Source organism: Anguilla anguilla, chromosome 17 (assembly GCF_013347855.1).
Source record: "Anguilla anguilla isolate fAngAng1 chromosome 17, fAngAng1.pri, whole genome shotgun sequence".
NCBI classification, from domain to species: Eukaryota; Metazoa; Chordata; class Actinopteri; order Anguilliformes; family Anguillidae; genus Anguilla; species Anguilla anguilla.
The window spans coordinates 9,399,512-9,419,428 of NC_049217.1; positions in this window are offsets into that span (position 1 = coordinate 9,399,512).

A 19,917-nucleotide genomic window follows, 5' to 3' on the forward strand; every position below is an offset into this window, starting at 1 on the left:
TACGAGAAGTGGGGGTGGGGGGGGGTCTGCTCGGCCTTGCTCCGAGCCAAGAAAATGCGACTGGTCAGAAATGGAAAAGGTCACACTGTCTGAAACTTGTTTCTTTAAAACAAAAAAAGAAAGGTTTCAGTCACTTCCGCCACCACCCGCCTTCCGTGCATGCTCACCCCAGTCTCTTGGAGGGTGGGGTGGTGGGGGTGAACCAGGACTATATCTACAGCTGGAAAGCCTGCTTTTCCTCTGGGACAATGTGAGGATGTGAGTGTTCGATGACAGGGCTCGATAACGGACAAGGAAGGAGGGGGGGCTGGAAAAGGAGGGGTGATGGGCTTCAGGGTTTTTTTTGGGGGGGGGGGGGGGGGGGCAACACACCAAGTTTCTTTTCTGTTCTATCCTGGGGCTTTCTGTTGTTGTTTTGTAGAGCTGACTGTCCAAGAAAGACCAAAGGACACACATCCTGACGTGACGTTGAAAAGGACGTTGCTTAATCCAAATCAAGATTGCATTTCACTTGATCAGCTATTTTGAAGGACCATTTATCAAAATTCTGCAGGATGAATCTGAGAACACCCTGTAATGTAACTCTTCCGTTGTGCCTAAGAATGTTGTGAATCAATCAGTTGAATTCCAGTACATACAAATCCCCATTTGATCTTTTAACACACTTTATGGGCTTGTATATTCAAATCTGATGAAAAACACGTTGTCAACATACACAAATGGCAAGTTGCTCATAATACAAAGCACTGTCTATAAGTCATTAATTCAAACTGGCAAAATCTAGGCCTGCCATTTAAAGTATTGATATCAAAATTATGCCAAGTTACCAGAAACAATATTGGCCATCTTAACTCACACAAATTAAACAAACTGTATTTAAAAACAATGCGACCCAATGTTTCCTAGTACATAATGATCCATAATGATTTTTGCACACTGCATCGATTGGATTAGATTGGATCATTGCCCTTTGAACAGACGCATCAATCTGGATCAATGTATCGTTAAACCCCTGGACTACTCTGCCCGAGCATCTCCGTTCAAATAAAACTGCCATTTCCTGAGCACACTTCTTTGTGCAAATTTCTCACAATGCGTCTCTAGGAAGTTATTTTGAATAAGTGCCTATCCCACAGAAACACAACAGAAATCGGTTCCATCTGTGACTGCAATTATTCACACTTCATTGGCGGTTTTCTCCAGTTTGAAAACCACAGAGGAACGGAGAAAGGAAGAGGCGGGGGCGGGATGGAGGGATGAGGGGGTTGAATGAAAATGGCCCCAGACGAAGGCTGATCCTAATTGCGTCTGGACTTCGGGGTTTTCCGGCGTTTCCACGGGAACGGCAGCAAGTCTGGAGATCGAGCAGGAGGGTTCTTTCGTCCTGGAGTAAAATAACAGCCTCTCGATCCAACCGGGTGATGCGATGCAAAGGGATTGTGGTGTGCTGGGGGGGGGGGGGTGCAGGGGGCCCAAGAGCAATTTACTGGGCCTTTCCTCCACAGTCTCTCCTCCTCACATATCTCAACAGAAGAAGGAAACCAGACTCCAGCTCCAGCATCCAGTCACTGTTCCAGACTGTCGTTAAAATCCAAGCAGCTCTAACATTAAGATAAATGTAATCATACTTAAAACTGCATGTCACCTCAATCCACAAATCTCAAGTTTCTCAATACAAACTGCAGAAAACTACACATAAGAAAAGGACACACGCAGAAGTTGAACCTGGTCATGTGTTGGACAGCCAAAGCAGAGGATGTAGCACTAATGTTGTCAGCAGACCCGTATTCACCAGAAAGTTCCATACTTCAGCTAAAAAAGGACTGCCACACTTACAGCGATTTTGTAAATGTCCTTCAAAATTTGGGCTGCTACATATTTATGGTACAGCGCAAGTATAACCTTTATTTGATAAATACACAGCACTAGTACATACCCTTACACACCCCACCTCCTCTTGAACAATACTGAATCAGGGCACCATAGAAGGTGTCACAGTGTTGGGTCCCATAATCAGGCAGGGGAGTGCTCACACTGTAGTGCAGCACTATGATGAGTTTGCGCCAAGAGACGGCTCAAAACTTTATTTAAGAAGTTCTATTAAAACATTGAGGCAAAATTTGACGGAATTTCAACATAGGCCTAAACCTTGACCCCCCCCCACAGTAAAATGCTTATAAGAAATGCACTCCTGTGGAGGAAATGGAGCACATGGCCATTGGCCTCTCATTTAGAAGAAACAGACAGAAGGTGAGAAATCAACAGGCAGCCGAGCACGAAACAAAAGTGTGAAAGGAAGGAAAGCGCCGAGAAGCCATTTCTGACGTTTATCGTGAGAGGTCGCCGCTAGCAATCACCAATGACTGAACGATAGCGTTATATATGTAAACCACGTATTCCGTTTTGAAACACATGATTTGGCACATGCTGGTTTAATAACGTTAATGGTGAAAGAACACGGGCAGAGTTATTCAGGGGAAAGCGGGAGATGGCGTGCTTTGTCTGTGAAATGTATTCGGGGTCAGGAGTGGCAGCCCTTTTCATTTGTGATGGCCCTGTTGCTGGGCTGCACAGTGTAAAGTATCAATGGCTGGCATGAACTGCAGGGTACCACAGCGATGGGATGTGCCAAAACATATGACTGGGAATCCCACATTAAGAAATAAGTTCTGAAAAAATAAACTCACAAATCAAAAAAGATATAATTTTTAAAAAAATGGTAATAATTGGTTGAAATTTTTATTTTTGTGCTACAATTATGATGCAAATTTAATCAACTGACTGCCTATGCTGCCACTGTCATTTTCTAGATTTTCTGAATCCAATTAGATAAACTAATCGTGCATATCCCAACCTTTTATATTAGTTTTTTTTGGCCAGCTTAGTATTGACTATAAAAAGGTTATCTTTAAGGCTTTATCTCTCTAAGGGAAGGGAAGAGCAGGCCTGTGTCTGTTTGACCAGATAAAGCTGAAGATAGCATGGGGACAGCATGTGTGTATGGGGACTAGGGGGGCAGGGTCTTCTCTCTGATAAGAAAGCAAAAAGAATCAATAAGTCTAGAGATAACAGAGACTGGAGATAAACATGTTCTTCTTTGAGGAAAACATACAAATCTAAATCATGAGGACTGCTTGGAGCAGCATTAATGTTCATCCATTTCTAAAAGTACAAAACATTTTAAAGGTAAGACATACTAAGAGACATGGCATACTTTCTCCTGTAGCAACCATGAACAGCTGCGCTCAGACTGTGGCAGAAATGACAAATGACAATACAAGCTTTTTAAATAAATAAAATCATGTCACCTAGGGGGCACTAATTTGTCTAACAATGATTGACACTTCTGAGCTGGGTTGGAATGAACAGGTGTTTCCCATAGCTAATACAGTGGTCTGTTTTAGACACGCCCAGAGATCTCAACAGCGAATGAGCCATCCTACATAGCAGCACAAAACAACTGCATCGGGTAGCTTATCAATTCCCTTTCCCAGAAAGCAAACTTCCATCGCTCATATTTGACATAAAATCCATTAGTTTAGCTGAGATCTACCGTGTCCCAATGAGGAGTTGAACTTCCAGTCTAATGGCTGTAAATCACATTCCCACTGCACTGTGGAGCTGTGCTTCAGGAACTTCAGAGATGATGTATAGGTCAGTAAAAGAGCTTTCCTGTTCTTTCCCACACGTGTCTCAATCTACCCCCGCTCCAATAATCAAAACACTTTTTTTGGATCTTTTTTTGGAAAAAGGACTTCCCTTTCCCCGACACAACACTCTGCTGACAAACTTCAAACTCTGAAAGGGCACAGCAGGGCAATGCACCACCATCGACACACCGTCCCCCCATTCCCCACCACCCCCCCCCCCCCCCCCCCCCCCCCCCCCCCCCCCCCCCACCAGGAAGTGGCCTTGCATGTGAAGAACCCTAAACAAGACAGCATGACCCAATCAGCAGCAGACACAGCAGAGAGGTAGCAGGAAATACGGACTGGATAACAATGGTGCATGAACATCAGCAGTGTTAGCATTAACAGGCCAGAGCTGATATCCGCTGACCCCATGTCCCATCACTGCTGATTAAGGGGGAACTTTTATATTCCCAGAATAAAGTGTTCTTTGTTTTAGGAATGTACCTCCCTATTTAGTTGCAGTGGCAAATTTAACATTGTTTGCACTGTCATATGACCATGTGTTTTCAAGGACATCTGTAATTTTGTCCTCCAAGTAAATAAACAAATAAAGGTGGACCCTGTATCTTGCTTGTGTTAATAATGTTGTTCTTAATAACAGGTTGTCATAGCAATTTAATTCACTTATCAGAGAATTAGATCCCGCAAAGTGAAAATGTTTATGCTGACTTCAAACAGGTGGACTTGACATATTGAATGCCATTGTTGTAATATAATTCAGTGTCTGTTTTTTTTTTAACACATTAAATAAATGCATACATTATTCATTTCGCCTCATAGTCATTGTTTGACTTTGTTTGAAATACAAATCTGATTAGTACAGGCCAAAACAACCACATACTGTAACTGTCCCAATACTTTCACATTTCGCTGTATTCGGAAAACAAATTCAGCTCCAGCCTTGCAAAACCACAAAGAAATTCAAGGCAAGTATTCTGATCTGCTGTTATGCAAAAAATAACACAGACAAAAACATGAAAAATACTCAAAAATATCACAGTGGAATGCTCCTGCACCCACATTGTGGCCAGTAATGTGTGTTCACATAAGTAAACCACTCACTCCCTCCAGGCCTGCTGGTGATTTTGTGGCTATTGTTGTATAAAAAAGAAAAAATAAATACTAGTAGCACATCCCATCAAGATACTGGTGCTTACTGAGCACTGTGCCCAACAGCCCTATTGAATCAGTACTATGACAGTGCTAAACAGACTTGGGTCATTTAATTATTTTAAAACCAGTACAATTCCAGCAATTTACTGAAATTAATATATATTTTCTTCAATATTCACAATAAAATATGAATATTTGAAAGGACATTTCGGTTTGTGATATGTTTTACTGAAAATGGTTGGGGACTGACAGGAGTGTTTTCTGATTTTAAAAGAATAGGTAGAATTCAAGTATTTAAAGAATGTATTTGAGGTAAAGCTGGTACTCAGTCACATTACCTGAGAGAGAGGTATTAGTGAGCAGGGTACTGCTAACCTCATTGCTCAACAGTGACTCCTGTGGTTGCCTGGTCACCTGCAAGGAGAGTGGGAAGGATTGGCACCAGCTCGTATGCATGTGCCAGTATTAGCTCTATCCAGCTGAACAAGGGTGATAAAGCATTGAAATGGGCTGCAATAAAGTATTCCAATTAGGGGAGAAAAAATGAGGAAAATTGAGGAAACCTACCAAAGTAGCATCCTCAGGCAGCAGACGGATACTGATGTCCCGTACCTCAACCAGGAATCCAACCTGGGTTCCTGAAGGACCAGCTCAAGCCCAATGCTGTATAGCTAAGAATGTTTAAATTATTTAATTGGCCGGCAGACAGCAGTCCCTGTAAAGGGCTCATCAAACCACCCAGTCTACAAAGCTATGAGAAGCAAGATGCAGTTACCCTTTCCTTTTTGATTACCCGGCTAGGGTTCTAAAAACTGGGCTGACTGCAGCCTTGAAGTGTCCTACGTGCGCTAGCTATTTTTACTTCACGCAGCTTGCTGTTCGGGGGTTTCGCATCGAACAGCTCCACCCAGAAAACCACAGGTCCAGTGTTTCTTTCTGCAAGGCTTGTGTTGCACACACGCATGCACACGGCCCATACAACGCTGTTTTTGTCACTTTGTAATGCAGTGTGAAACAGCTGCGGCTTCACTAAATGTGAGAAATAAGTTTCCCGTTCCAAGGCATGTCAGTGTTTTCCACAGGACAGAAACCACGCTCTGGCGCAGGCCACGGTTCAGGGACACCAGGGTAACTGCAATGGCTGTTACCCTGTTAAAGTATCCTAGTTCTTTAACAAGGACGGAGTGTAGCACAGTGGATATGGAACTGGGCTTGTAACCGAAAGGTCGTAGGTTTGATTCCCGGGTAAGGACACTGCCGTTGTACCCTTGAGCAAGATACTTAACCTGCATTGCTTCAGTATATATCCAGCTGTATATATGGATACAATGTAAAATGCTATGTAAAAGTTGTGTAAGTCGCTCTGGATAAGAGCGTCTGCTAAATGCCTCTAATGTAATGTAATGTAAGTTCATGTGAAAACTTGCGTGAGGCCTTACATGAATATGGCAGGGTGTCCCACCCCAAACGAAAACACCTGATCTCTGCCAGCCCATCTTGCCCCTCATCAATGATAGATTTTCCCCCGAAGGCCTATTCTGGCTTTGGACCAAATATGTTCAGTTACTTAATAAAGGTCAAATGATCCCAGTAGCAGATAAGCTGGCAAAATGCAAAGAAACCCTGAATACATCCTATAAAAGTCAGCTCAATTTCAGACACTATCCCAGTAACAAATACTGAGATAAGAGCTTTGTCTGTGAATGTGCGTGAGTGAGAGTGTGTGTTTGTGTGTGTGTGTGTGTGTGTGTGTGTGAAAATCCCTTGATTCATTTTGAGCCTTACAGAGCTCACTCTGGTTACACTGTTCATTTCCAAAATGAGTCATCAACTATTGTTGCACCTCTGATATAAATATATGTTTATTTTTCTCTTTTTCTAAAGGGACTTTATAGTCCCAAAACGATAACATTTCCTTGAACTTCATCTGGCAGTCCCACATTGGCCACCCCCACAGGAAACCCCAGATGTGTACACATTTTAGTTTCTAGTCATGAGAAGGCGAGAGGGAGAGTGAGACTCTGAATTCCCACGATACACAATCAAAAAAAGTAGCATCCGGACAGTGACTGCAGGAAGGAAGGTGGAGGGCAATCAGATAGCGTGGACCTATCAGCTGTGCATGCTGGGATTCCCCCACACCGGCCTGCCCACACACCCCCTACAGCACCCAGGAATGCAGCCCAGCTCAAACAGGGGATTAGCGCTGACATTTAAAAGGAAACACAATTGTACAAAGCCTTACGAACATTCAACGAGTAGATAAACGTGTGGGGGTGGGTTGGTTCTGTTTCAGTAACATTTATGGCTGGTGTTTCCTGCAGTTCTCCTAATCAAGAGTTCCACCTCCCAACTGTGAGCGTAAATGCCACGGAACAGAAGACTCACAGTCACCAGTCACTCAGCTTATGTGCTGAATGTGACCCTCAACGGACAGGAAAAGGCAACATGTGCTACATTAGTGTTTATTTGTCAGGCAGAAAAACTGAACTACACATGATATTTGGTACCTATGACATATTAATAAGTGGCAAATCATCAAATCAAAGGAACTGAAATAATGAGGGGGAAGGGATGCACCTTTATTTTTTCTAATGAACAATTTCTTATTCTTTGTCCTTTTTTTTAAAGATTTTGATTCCAGTCTGCTTGCGTATGTGAAGTGTGAAAATGCCAATTCTTCCAAATGTGCCAACTATTGTGCCAAATACAGTAATTTCTTTCCATGGTTGAGAAAGTATACACACACACACACACACACACACAAAAGGCTACTAAATGTTTAGGGGAAATAGTCCAGTGCTACCATAAATCTATAAATCATACCGTTTGCTGAGGCCCTAAAGTGAAAGCACAAAGCACAACAGAAGGTAATATAAGGGAACATTTTTTTCGAACTTTTCTCATGGAAGCCCCTCTCTCCCAAGACTGGCCCCATAAAATTCCCGTCAAGAATTGCACTGCATACGTGCATATGTGTGCCTGTGTGCAGTGTGAGCTCGCGGGGGTGGGGTGGGGGGTGGGGGAGGGGGTGGTGTCACTGGGGGGAATAGTTGCAGCCGGGTGATCAGAAAAATACTGACCCGTTTCCACCGTGCAGTTCACACTCTGACAAACTGAACCCGTGTGTTCATGTCTGTGATCGCGCATTCTAAACATTTGAAACATAATATTTAAGTACTTAAAATGAATATAATAAAAATTATTAAATAAATATAATAAATTTATATTTTAAATTGTTGCGTTTTTTTCAGTATTTTGTTTGTATCGTGTTCTCACGTGGCTGGTGAGGAAGCACATTTTAAATGGTTTGTGTGGCACAGCCTCGAGGTTCCCGCCATGAAGTCAGCCGCTAGGCTACTGCACGTCAGGGCAAAGCCACCGGTGCAAACTGGTTCACCCTTTAAAGATATTTTTCCCATGAACACATGACGGAGTAGCGTTATTTGAATACAGCATATGCTTACAATTACTATAGTTAGGTAACCTAATGGATCCCTCATCCCCAATTAAAAAAATAACGACGATTTCTGGCATCCGGACCAGAAAGACGAGAAGGAACTGGACAGCGAAAGCGTATTACGTGGACTATCGTTTTTTTAAAATAAACAGCGGCTCAGTAGCAACTTGAGAAACACCCTCGAGCGCATCCAGTTTAGAGTTACCCCAGTGAATGTTTTCAACATGCGATGTAGTGGTTTGTGTGTAGAAACACGTTCCGTAGTCTGTTTATTAGGAAGTACACCGGCTTGTTAACACAAATAGACAGCTCTTCCAAGCAGCATTTAGTTGTTGTTCAACCGAACATTAGAATGGGTGATCTAGGCATGAACTAAGCGACTTTGACCGTGGCATGGTTGTTGGTGCCGGACATGGCGGTTCCAGCATCTCGGAAAGAGCTGCTCTCCTGGGATTTTCAGGCACTACAGCACCTAGAGTGGATGGGATACAGCAGCAGAAGATCACGTCAAGTTCCAGTCCTGTCAGCTAAGAACTGGAAAATGAGGCTACAGTGGCCACGTGCTCACCAATTATTGAATGAGTGGAAAAAACATTGCCTGGTCTGACAAATCTTTTTGCAGACGATAGGGTCAGAATCTGGCAAAAACAGCATGATGGGATCCATCCTGCCATGTGCAGGTTTGTGGGGGTGCAATGGTGTGGGAATGTTTTCTTAGCACATATTAGGCCCCTTAATTCTAACTGAGGGCCATTTGAATGCCACAACATACCTAAGCATACCTAAGTCTACCCTTTTTCAAGCGGATACTTCCAAGAAGATGTGCCTTGTCACAAAGCACGCGTCATCTCAAGCTGGTTTCATGAGCATGACGGTGACTCCTATTTCCTCCTGTACAGTTCCCATTTTTTCAAGAATTATAGCATTATAAAGCTGTCCGACAGAGCCACAGAACGTCATTCACAGCTCAGTTAAAAACATAAGTCGCTTCGCAGTAAAAAACAAAAGCCAGTCACCAGTCCATTTGACGCTCTTCGATTTCATCTCCAAATATAAGACAATTAATCACTTTTTCATCTTTTAATGTATGCAGTTCCATCTTCAGAGAGAAGACACAGTGAATCAATGCCTTCTTAAAGAATAGAAAACGAGCTGAGCTTTAACTGAGCCTGCATTGACAAGGCACGGAAGCCCCTCTGAGACTAAACCTGGGACCTGATGTTGGCAAACTATCCATAAAATAATGAGTTTTTAATTGATATTAATTACTCTTAGAATCTGCCTCCATGGCCCCATGTCAGAAATAGATTTGCAGTACAGTTTCATATGATGACTTGATCAGACAATGAATGAACAATTAACCAATTTTGTAGTTATAATTCCATGAAGGTTGCAGACAACGTATGCATAAATTTTCATCACAATTCACTCTGAGGCAAAACATTTTAGAGAGAGGTTATATTTGTTTGCTAAACTGATTGACAAACTGAGGAAAAAAAATAAGTAAATGGAGGGGGAACAATGTAACATAACGATCTGAGCTTCAACCTAAGTGGTTGAATTCAAAAGTACCTTTGCGTCAGTACATATCCAGCTAAATAAATGGATTGTATATAAAGAATGTAAGCTGTGTAAGTTGCTCTGCATAAGCACATTTGCTAAATGGTGAAAATGTAAAAATGTACAATGGTCCCAATTGCTCAGTGTGCCAATTAAATTCAAATATGAAAGTGGAGAAAAACAAAGAAAACCAAAACCAAAGCTTCCGTTATAGTCCATCTAAAGACAGAAATTCCATGGAAATGCTTCAATTGCTGTTTTCCATAACATTAACTGGTCAATAAATTGGCTTAGGGAACAAAAGCACACAGTGGGAGGCCCTGGGGCTGAGTTTGGGGGGATAATGGATTAAGTTACATTCCTCAAGTTCCCCAAAACCAAAAACAGGCAATGGGTGTTGAGAGAGAATGGGAAAATAAGAGAACTCTGGAAGTTCCAATTGGTCACTTGGCAGGATGATGTCATAAAGAGGTTAATTCTCTGAATGTTTTGAATTGACTGCCTGTGGACAAATGCTCCAGAGTAAATTTCACAGGGCTTCATGCCTCAGACAATGCTCCTTCTTTATCCAGACCAGAGTTACTCTACTGTGGTTTCAATTGGCTGCACTTTTACTGGAAATGGATATAAACAACAACAAAAAAATAATACTCATGGAAATTATGGATGAACAACATCAACAGAAAGATGAACTGATGGCCACAAAAATAAATTCATGTTTGAATATAATTCAAAAACTCATTCAAATTCAAATATAAAAAATGAGGATGAAGTGGAAGACTTCTGTTAATTCTAAGCATGCAGCACTGTATTTAATTGAACAAATTACAGATTTTTTGCAAGAAATATGTGTATTTATGCTTTGGCTATTAAATTAAAAAGAAAAGTGGTGCACAAAAATGGTTTGAGAAATTAAAAACATTGGATTGGCATCAAAAACTGTATCATCCCAATTCCAGCATCTCGGGACTGGTGGGAGCAGCCAGCTGGGATGTGGTTACAAAAATGAAGATTTTTAACCCTTTCCACCATTTTCCAATAAAGAAATGGTGGAATACACTTTTGTATTCAAGTGCCATGGCCCATCAACATTTCACGTTTGAGCTCATTGCAATAGCCAGCAGGCATTTTACATTACATTACAGGCATTTAGCAGATGCTCTTATCCAGAGCGACTTACACAACATTTACACAGCATTTTTACATTGTATCCATTTATACAGCTGGATATATACTGAAGCAATGCAGGTTAAGTACCTTGCTCAAGGGTACAACGGCAGTGTCCTTACCCGGGAATCGAACCTGCGACCTTTCGGTTACAAGTCTAGTTCCTTAGCCACTGTGCTACACTCCGTCCATGCCACCCAATACCCTTCTACTGTCAAACTGGAGGGTGAATAGGGGGCACTCTTCACTCAGGACCAAACAGAAGTCCAGTATCCCCAGCACAGTGGTGGGGGCCCTGTGCTGTCCTTCGGACCAGAAATGATACTAACACGCTGTGGTCGTGAAAGATCCCACGGCACGTTTCTAAAAAAGAGTGGAGGAGTCAGCCCCGGTGTCCTGGCCAAATTCCCACAGAAACTGCCTTTCTACATCTGTGCATTGAATCATCCCACCCACATCTGACCGCAGTTCCCTACCCGCTCAGTTCCCGCAGGTCTTCACTGCAAAAGAAGGCCGAGCGGACCTACCTGTTTGCATAAAAGCAAAATAAAATAAATGTAATTACAGGGTACATTTTCGCTGTCCGTAAAAACCTGGACGTGCAGCTGCAGCTTTGCTCCAAGCATGTCCCCGGGGCTGGTTTAGCACGACGCTAGCCCGACAGGACCTACCGCTCTTTTTTGGCTTAAGTACTCCTCTTTCAGAGTAAAAGCGCCGGGCTTCCTCTCCGTGTTTGCCTTGAGCTCTGGAGGCAAATTGTCTGGCAGTGGGAATGGGAGAGGTTGAGGATATGTGGTTGCTGTAATCCAGACGTGGAATGTTTAAGATCAGATCTCTCAGAAACACTTCCCCTGGCCTTCTACTCCAACCACCCTGGGCAAGGCACTCGATCCAGATCGCAGTCAGAACCGATGTGGGTCGGAGACAGCTGGCTCATGCATGACGGCTGACAAAAACTCAGATCCCAGAAGGGCAGTATAATATATATAAATAAAGACAAAATTAAAAAAAAATATTTAAATGGGTTCGTTTTTTATTTTTTTGTCTTACTTGCTTGCACTGAGTAATACTGGAATTCTTTGCTTTTATATGTTTTCTTCCTTACCTTTGATTTTAGAGGAAATATGTTTGCTTGTTTTGAAATGTGTAACCGCTAAAGACACACAGAAGAGCAGACGAGCTCGCAACGCTTCACATTACATTACATTACATTACAGGCATTTGGCAGACGCTCTTATCCAGAGCGACGTACAACAAAGTGTATAACCATAACCAGGAACAAGTATGACGAAAACCCTAGAGAGAAGTACCGGTCCAAGTGCAGGGAACAACCGCATAGTTCAACTTGATCCCTGAAGGTTAAACTGATTAACACTAACACAATGAGAACGGCAACAACGCAGTCTATGAAAAAAATACAAGCAGTAGTTAAGACAGTTCATGCACCTAAGTCACCTACGAAACAGCTGCCTAGTTACAACCCTAAGCTTACAGTCATTTACAGGGGGGTAGGAGGGATGGGGAGAGGTGCAGTCTGAAGAGGTGAGTCTTCAGTCGTCGTTTGAAATGGGTCAGTGTCTCAGCTGTTCTGACCTCCACGGGGAGGTCATTCCACCATCGTGGGGCCAGAACAGACAGGAGACGTGTTCTGGAAGTGCAGGTGCGAAGAGAGGGAGGTGTCAGGCGTCCTGAGGTAGCAGAACGGAGGGATCTGGCTGGCATGTAGGGTTTGAATATCTTGTGGAGGTATGCTGGGGCTGATCCCTTGACTGCCTGGTATGCTAGGACCAATGTTTTAAAGTTGATGCGAGCTATAACAGGCAGCCAGTGGAGGGTAGTGAGCAGGGAAGTGATGTGGGAGTGTCTGGGGAGGTTGAAGACCAGACGAGATCAGCAACAAAATATGTTTTCAGGGAATGTAATCAACCTGGAAAAGCAATCTTTGTAATCACACTAGGGAAGCAGTGTATGATAAGTTTTAGGGAGCCGGTCTTGGAACTGAAAGGTTGTACGATCAATTTCTAGATGTGGTGCTGCTGTTGTACCCTTGAGCAGTTACATAACCAGAATTTCGTCAGTAAACCACCCTGCTGTATAAAATTGACCGTATATAAAAAAAATAATTTGTGTTACTCTGGAAAAGAGTGCCTGTTAAATGCCAAAATAACATTGTTCAAACTTGCCCTTGATTCATTTGCCACTTTCAGATAAACAAACCTTTCATGGGGGTGTGACCGAGCATGCAAACTAAGCAAAATTTAAGCCAAATGAAATCTAGCCTAATTCACATCCAAGGTTAGAGTCACTTCTGTGCATTTCTTGATCACATCTTCCTAATAAGCACTTTTATAATTAATATTTAGGACATCCAAGTAGTTCTTCAAAAAAAACACAATCACACATTATATTTCCAGAGGGCATTTAACTTTTGTATTATTCAAGCATTTCAAATTTCTCACTCTCTGTTCTGGTAAATATGTCTCTCTCCAAACCCCCCGCCCACCCCCCAACCACATCCTCTCGTGAGAAATTAACAGACTGAGCTGAAGCCACAGCCTGCAGACTGCAGGCCTCTTCTGGCTGCCTGGGTGGCTGGCACATATCAAACCCCTCCAACCAAAAGTTGAACAAATGAATGAGCACAATGCCTAAGAAACGTGCTGCTGGTCGGTGGAATCTGGCTGCAGAGAGGAGCAAGAACCATAGTTTTGGTTCGGGCCAGGTACAGTATAAACAGAGTGCATGTCATGTCCCGGTGACTCGCCTGAATAGCAACTGGGCCAGTGTTCTCATTGTCACTGACAGGCTAGCTGTCTAGCTGCTTTCTGGGCCAGTGTTCTCATTGTCACTGACAGGCTAGCTGTCTAGCTGCTTTCTGGGCCAGTGTTCTCATTGTCACTGACAGGCTAGCTGTCTAGCTGCTTTCTGGGCCAGTGTTCTCATTGTCACTGACAGGCTAGCTGTCTAGCTGCTTTCTGAGGCCAGCCACCCTTATAACTCAAGGGCATCTTTCCGTTTTTAGAGACAATAAAAGAAGCAGCATGTGTGCATTGTGAAAAGACTCATGGGAAGGCAACAGAGGTGGGTATATGCAGGTGTGTGCGTGTGTTAGGGGAGATGGTGGGGGCAAGAAGTGAGCAGTTCCCGAAATACACCGCTAATTGCCTTTCTGTATGCTGAAATAAAACTGACTCATAAATAAACTTGAACAATTCACATTTTTGTGCTCATGATTTACAGATGGCAGAAAGGCTAACATTTATCTGTCTCAACTGTAGCAAAGATCAAAACTCCACAGCAAGAAGTGGCAAATTCCTGGTTTACAATCCAAATTCAAGCATTTAATTAGCTCAACCATCAGTAACAATTCTGACATATAATGGCCCAGAGTGGACAGTTTAACTTGTGATAAATAATTCAAAATGTTTTGTCACTGAACATATCCAAAAATGAGCAATCGCATGAAAAGAAAATATCTGTGTTCCAAGTAACTTTTATGACACATTTCATTTTAATTCATCTTTAATTAGCAATCAGCAATCAGTTCAATAAACTGTAAATTTATTGGGAAGTTTCCTGTGCTTATTTGCCTGCATTTCGCAAACAGAAAAAGGAAACCGAGCTCCGATTCAAATTTGTTAACTCCTTTGAAAAATACATAAACACATAAATAAATATATCATTGCTTTAGACACACTCAGCCAATATGGGCAGGCAATGAGTGCTGACCTTGTAGCAGATAGCCATTTGTCACGCAATGGTTCCCCTGACTTAGATACAATGCACCGATATTTGAATCCATTACCATTTGAAATACACTATTTCGAAAATGAAAGAAAAAAGGGGGAAAAAATAAAAATAAAAAAAGAGTTCAGGGCTAGGCGTCTGTGGTTTTTGCTTTCAACTTATCAGCTCCCAGGCCCTTTGTAACACAGATTAAACGTATTCTGAAGGCCAAATACCAAAGTCTGGCTTTCGTTTACGTTATTGCCTTGTTTATTTTATACCAGAAGAAAGAAATAATATCTAAAGTATTTACAGGGTTGGGGGTGAGTGGGCAGGGGGTGGTAGGCCATCCAAGCTGGAGCAATAAGAACAAAGAAGCTTGATATGGCACATTACACTACACTTAACTTTGCTGTTAAGTCTGCTGGCACAGTGCGTTCTGGTTTTACGTCACCCGCATTCTAAGACCCGGTTAACTGTCATGCACTTGGGAGACTCAGAACAACATGTTCATGTGAACAATGGGAAAACTCTGATTTTGTTTCTGCACAACCCCCAACTTCACTGTAGAGGGGAAAAAAACAGTCCCCCTGAATTTTGCAGCAAATCCCCCTAAAAAATCCGGATCTGGATCTCATTAGAGTCAGAGACAACCAAGAGCAGAGCGGAAGGTAAGCATTGCCTAAAATTATTATTTTTCTAAGTTTTTTGGGGTTTTTTTCCCCCCGTCTACATCTGGTGGAAATGCAACCGACCTGGAAAAGACCCAGAAATTCTGCTAGGAACAAGAGGCACATGGTCCGGACAGAAGAGACAGATTCCTCACAGCATCCCCACTGCACAATGCCACCCCTGCGCCTCTGCGTGGAGGCGACAAGGACATTCCTGAGAGGAATTCAGCTTCAGAGAGGAATAAAAAGGTTGTTTTTCTTTTGGCCTCCGGTCATGCCTCTGCAACTAAAGCCATCTCAGGAAATATCCCAGTGAGACCACACCAGTCCAGACCACACCTGAGTCACCCAGGCTCATGCCATTTTGACCCCTTCCCCCCAAACTCCAAACCAAGTGTGGGAACAAGCTCAGTGCAGGCAGTCACACAGTTATCATTCAATTTGTCATTCAACATGGGGCGTGTCAGGCTGCTTTAAGTATGTACCCCAGTTGCACCCCAATATTTTGCAGGGCACCAAGTTCAGACCTAAATAGTGATATCATTTACGACCTAGGAACTGACTGGCGCTATAGGATCCAGAAAACAGCAACAACCTACAGTCCCAAAGCTTGAGAAAAACAGAGACTGAGAGAGCTTAAACCCTTTCAAATGCCTTTTTTTCTTCTTCCTGTTTGGCAGGAAAATACGTTTAATAAGAAAAAAGATAATAAAGAATGAAGCCAAAACAAATTAATTCATTTTAAACAAAAGGCATTTGATTGTAAACTTGTCTGACTGTAAACTGTTTTATTGCTCAGTCCTTTGTTATAAAGCCTGCTTGCCTGGCTCATATACAAAGGCAAAACAGACACGTGATAGTCATTACAAAAACTGCATCATAGCTCCCTAACAAGACTGTACCAACAAGGCCCAGAAAGTTTAATGGGAACTTCAAACGTATTCTCCTGCAGACTATTTCATTCAGAGAAAAATAAAATAGTTTTTCATTTAACAGATTTACATTTCATAGTTTTACATTAAATTGCCCATTTAAGACCTAAATATACCTATAGCTTTATGTTCTGAGAAAAAACACAATAAGTTATGTTCCGAGTACACAACAAAATGGCTCTTTATGTATGGCAGAATTGCAAAGGCATTGTGAATCCAAAAGAACTCTAGTATGCCATGTTCCATTTAGACCACAGAACAAACCGCCCTAAACAAATTTTTAAAGATCAGCCAACAATGCACCTTTTTCAGTTGAGTCATTCATTGATGTCCTTTTTCCATGACATTTGCCTAATAGTTTTCCTGCTGGACACATTCATCCACAGTGAATGCTTGGTTCCAGAGAATGCCATGGTCACTTGCCATAGGTGACAAGTCATCAAAATATTTCTAAGAAAAATAAAGCTGAAATGCATGGCTGGTATTTAGGACCCATCACTTCACTATGGTAAGCACCATTTGGCAAATAAGCAAGTTGCTTACACATTGCTGATGTACTGCATATCTCAAATTGTGCCACACATTTTCAATGATCTTGAGGTCAGGGCTTTAACTGGACCACTCAAAAACATTCAAAAACATTTATATACATATGTACAGTAGGATATGAGTGTGTGTGTGTATATATATATATATATATATATATATATATATATATATATGTACATATAAACACACACATACGCAGCACACATACTCATAAACTGTACATATGTATATGAACAGATGGTTAACCAGCAGCCTTAACCAGCTCTTTCAACTGCTTGTGTATTTATGAAGTTTAAACACTGCATATAACAGCAAAGGTCAATGATTTTGTTATGGATTTGTTTTTTGCATCGTCCGAACACACGCTGCCGTAAATGTGTTTATTTGAAACTATTCGAGCGAGCTCCTACATGAAACAGAACTTTTACTCACTACCTAAAGACGGAAGAAGAAACTGTGACACCCGTGATCCTGTTAGTCCGGTTTCCGAGACACTAACGCCAATTAGGTTAACGTATCGGCCTGACGTTTCAAATCTGCCAATCTGTTTCCGGAACGGAAGATATATTATAAAATATAGTAAAGCTCCTTTCTGTATCATTTCGTAGGAGAAGGTAACTATATTCAACGACAGATCAGAAGAGGTTGTAATCATATTTAATTAAAATGTTAAAGTTAAAATTGACTAGTTCCTTTTTAAATACTTCATTTTACTAATTGGAGCGTTCTACTGAGTAGCCTACTATTTTCGTTGTAACGCATTTAGGCTTTATTTCCAGGCGGCCATAACTGGGCAGGTGTGACGAGGTGAGACAGGCAGCATGAGGCGTGTCAGAGCCTGTTCCCACCTGCACTTTCCTGCAAAACGAAAAACCGTTTCCGCCTCGAGCGCACGGCCGTCTTTAATCCTTGCCTGGAGCATTCCAGCCTTTATACAGTCGAGATAATTTTTTTTTTTTAAAGAACTTACCTAGTTTAGGGCCTATGCAGAATTATTTTCCTGCCTTTTACTTTCAAACGAGTATATTACAGTTTTTAACGCTTTAAGGTGTAAGATCACAAATATTTTGTTTTAACTGAATAGAAGGCTGATGTAACAATCGACTGGTAATTGGAAGCAATGGAGTTCTAGAACACTGACTTAGAACTTTGAAGAAGAAAAAAACAGTGTAAAATACCTCCTCTTCAGTGGGTTATTCGTTTTACTGAAAAGTTTGTTTGTAGTAGCTCTGCGTTTGTCTCATGCGCTGTAAGCTGTGATACATCAGGATGCATGATAATGATGCAAACACACTACTACTACTACTACTACTAGCCTATTATTAGTAATAATAATTAGTAATAATAATAATAATAATAGCTGCAAGTGAAAATTAAGGGTGCATACATATTTAGCCTATAATTGACATGAATACAGACAAGTGCAAAAGTGTATTATCTTCCTAGCTTCAGGTCTTTGGAATAAAGTTTGATGAATTCCAAGTTTATGCCATGTGCTTCAGCTCCTCAGGAAACATTGCTGACAATGCATAATATTCCTGTTCTTGTGGCGGCCTTGTTATTTTTTCAAAAAACTACTTTTAGCAAATTACGTTAACACTTACTACTAGTTTCATCCACTCCTTCAAGAGACAGCTCTTTTAAGTCCTATGCACCCAAATGAAAAAATGTTTTGCCTTTTCAATGAAATTATTTTTTTCTCTGTGGGCTGCTCAGGGCTCGGCACGTCTAGCATCTAGGTGTTTCTTTAGGATATCCCTAACATTTCTGAGCACAATGACAAAGCTTCCTGTTTAAAAACTGAGAGGAATTAAGGTTCCCGCTGATGTAATGTCCGCAGTTATTTTGCGGTCTAATGTCATCGCATTGCATTGCATTGCATTGCATTGCATTGCGCGTGTCAACTACCACCGTGGTCTGGAAAGAATTTGCGGGATTCAAGAATTAGTGGGGGCGTAAATTCATTTGGGGCTGTTGTAACATTGGCTTATAATTGATATATTTTTTAGAATTTAGAACTGATTACGTTTTTGAGACTAAGTTACAATTACGAGACGTGGTCTTTGGTATGGAGGCCACATTACGATATAAAATTATATATGCAGTCCCCTCCAAAAGTATTGGAACAGCAAGGTCAATTCCTTTGTTTTTGCTATACACTGAAGACAATTGAGTTTGAGGTCAAAAGATGTACATGAGATGACAGATCCGAATTTCAGCTTTTATTTCCTGGTATTTTTATCTAGATTTGTTAAACAACTTAGAACATATCACCTTTTGTATCAGACAACCCAATTTTTAGGTGAGCAAAAGTATTGGAACATGGAACATGACTGACAGGTGTTTCTTGTTGCCCAGATGTGTCCTGTTAGATTGATTGGTTAAACAATAAATAGTTCTGAATGTCTACTCTTGGTTTTAGCCTTGGGTTTTGCCTGTGAAAACTGCATTTGTGTTATAAAAGATAAACTAACATGAAGACCAGAGAGCTGTCTTTGGGAGAAAAGCAAGCTTAGAAAAGAGGGGAAATCGATCAGAGCCATTGCACAAGCATTGGGGATAGCTTGTACGACAACCTGGAATGTCCTGAAAAAGAAAGAAACCGCTGGCGTACTGAGCAACAGATATCGAACAGGTCGACCAAGGAAAACAACAACAGTTGATGACAGAAACATTGTGAAAGCTATGAAGGAAAACCTCAAAACATCAGTCAGTGACATCACAAACAATCTCCACAGGACAGGGGTGAAGGTATCTCAATCAACTGTTCGAAGAAGACTTTGAGAGCAGCAATATAGAGGCTATACCACAAGATGCAAACCACTCATCAGTAGTAAGAATCGGAAGAAGAGATTACAATTTGCAAAGAAATACAGAGATAAGCCACAAAAGTTCTGAAACAAAGTTTTATGGACTGATGAGACCAAGATTAACCTCTACCAAAGTGATGGAAAGGCCAAAGTGTGGAGAAAGAAGGGATCTGCTTATGATCCAAAACATATAAGCTCATCTGTGAAGCACGGTGGAGGAAGTGTCATGGCTTGGGC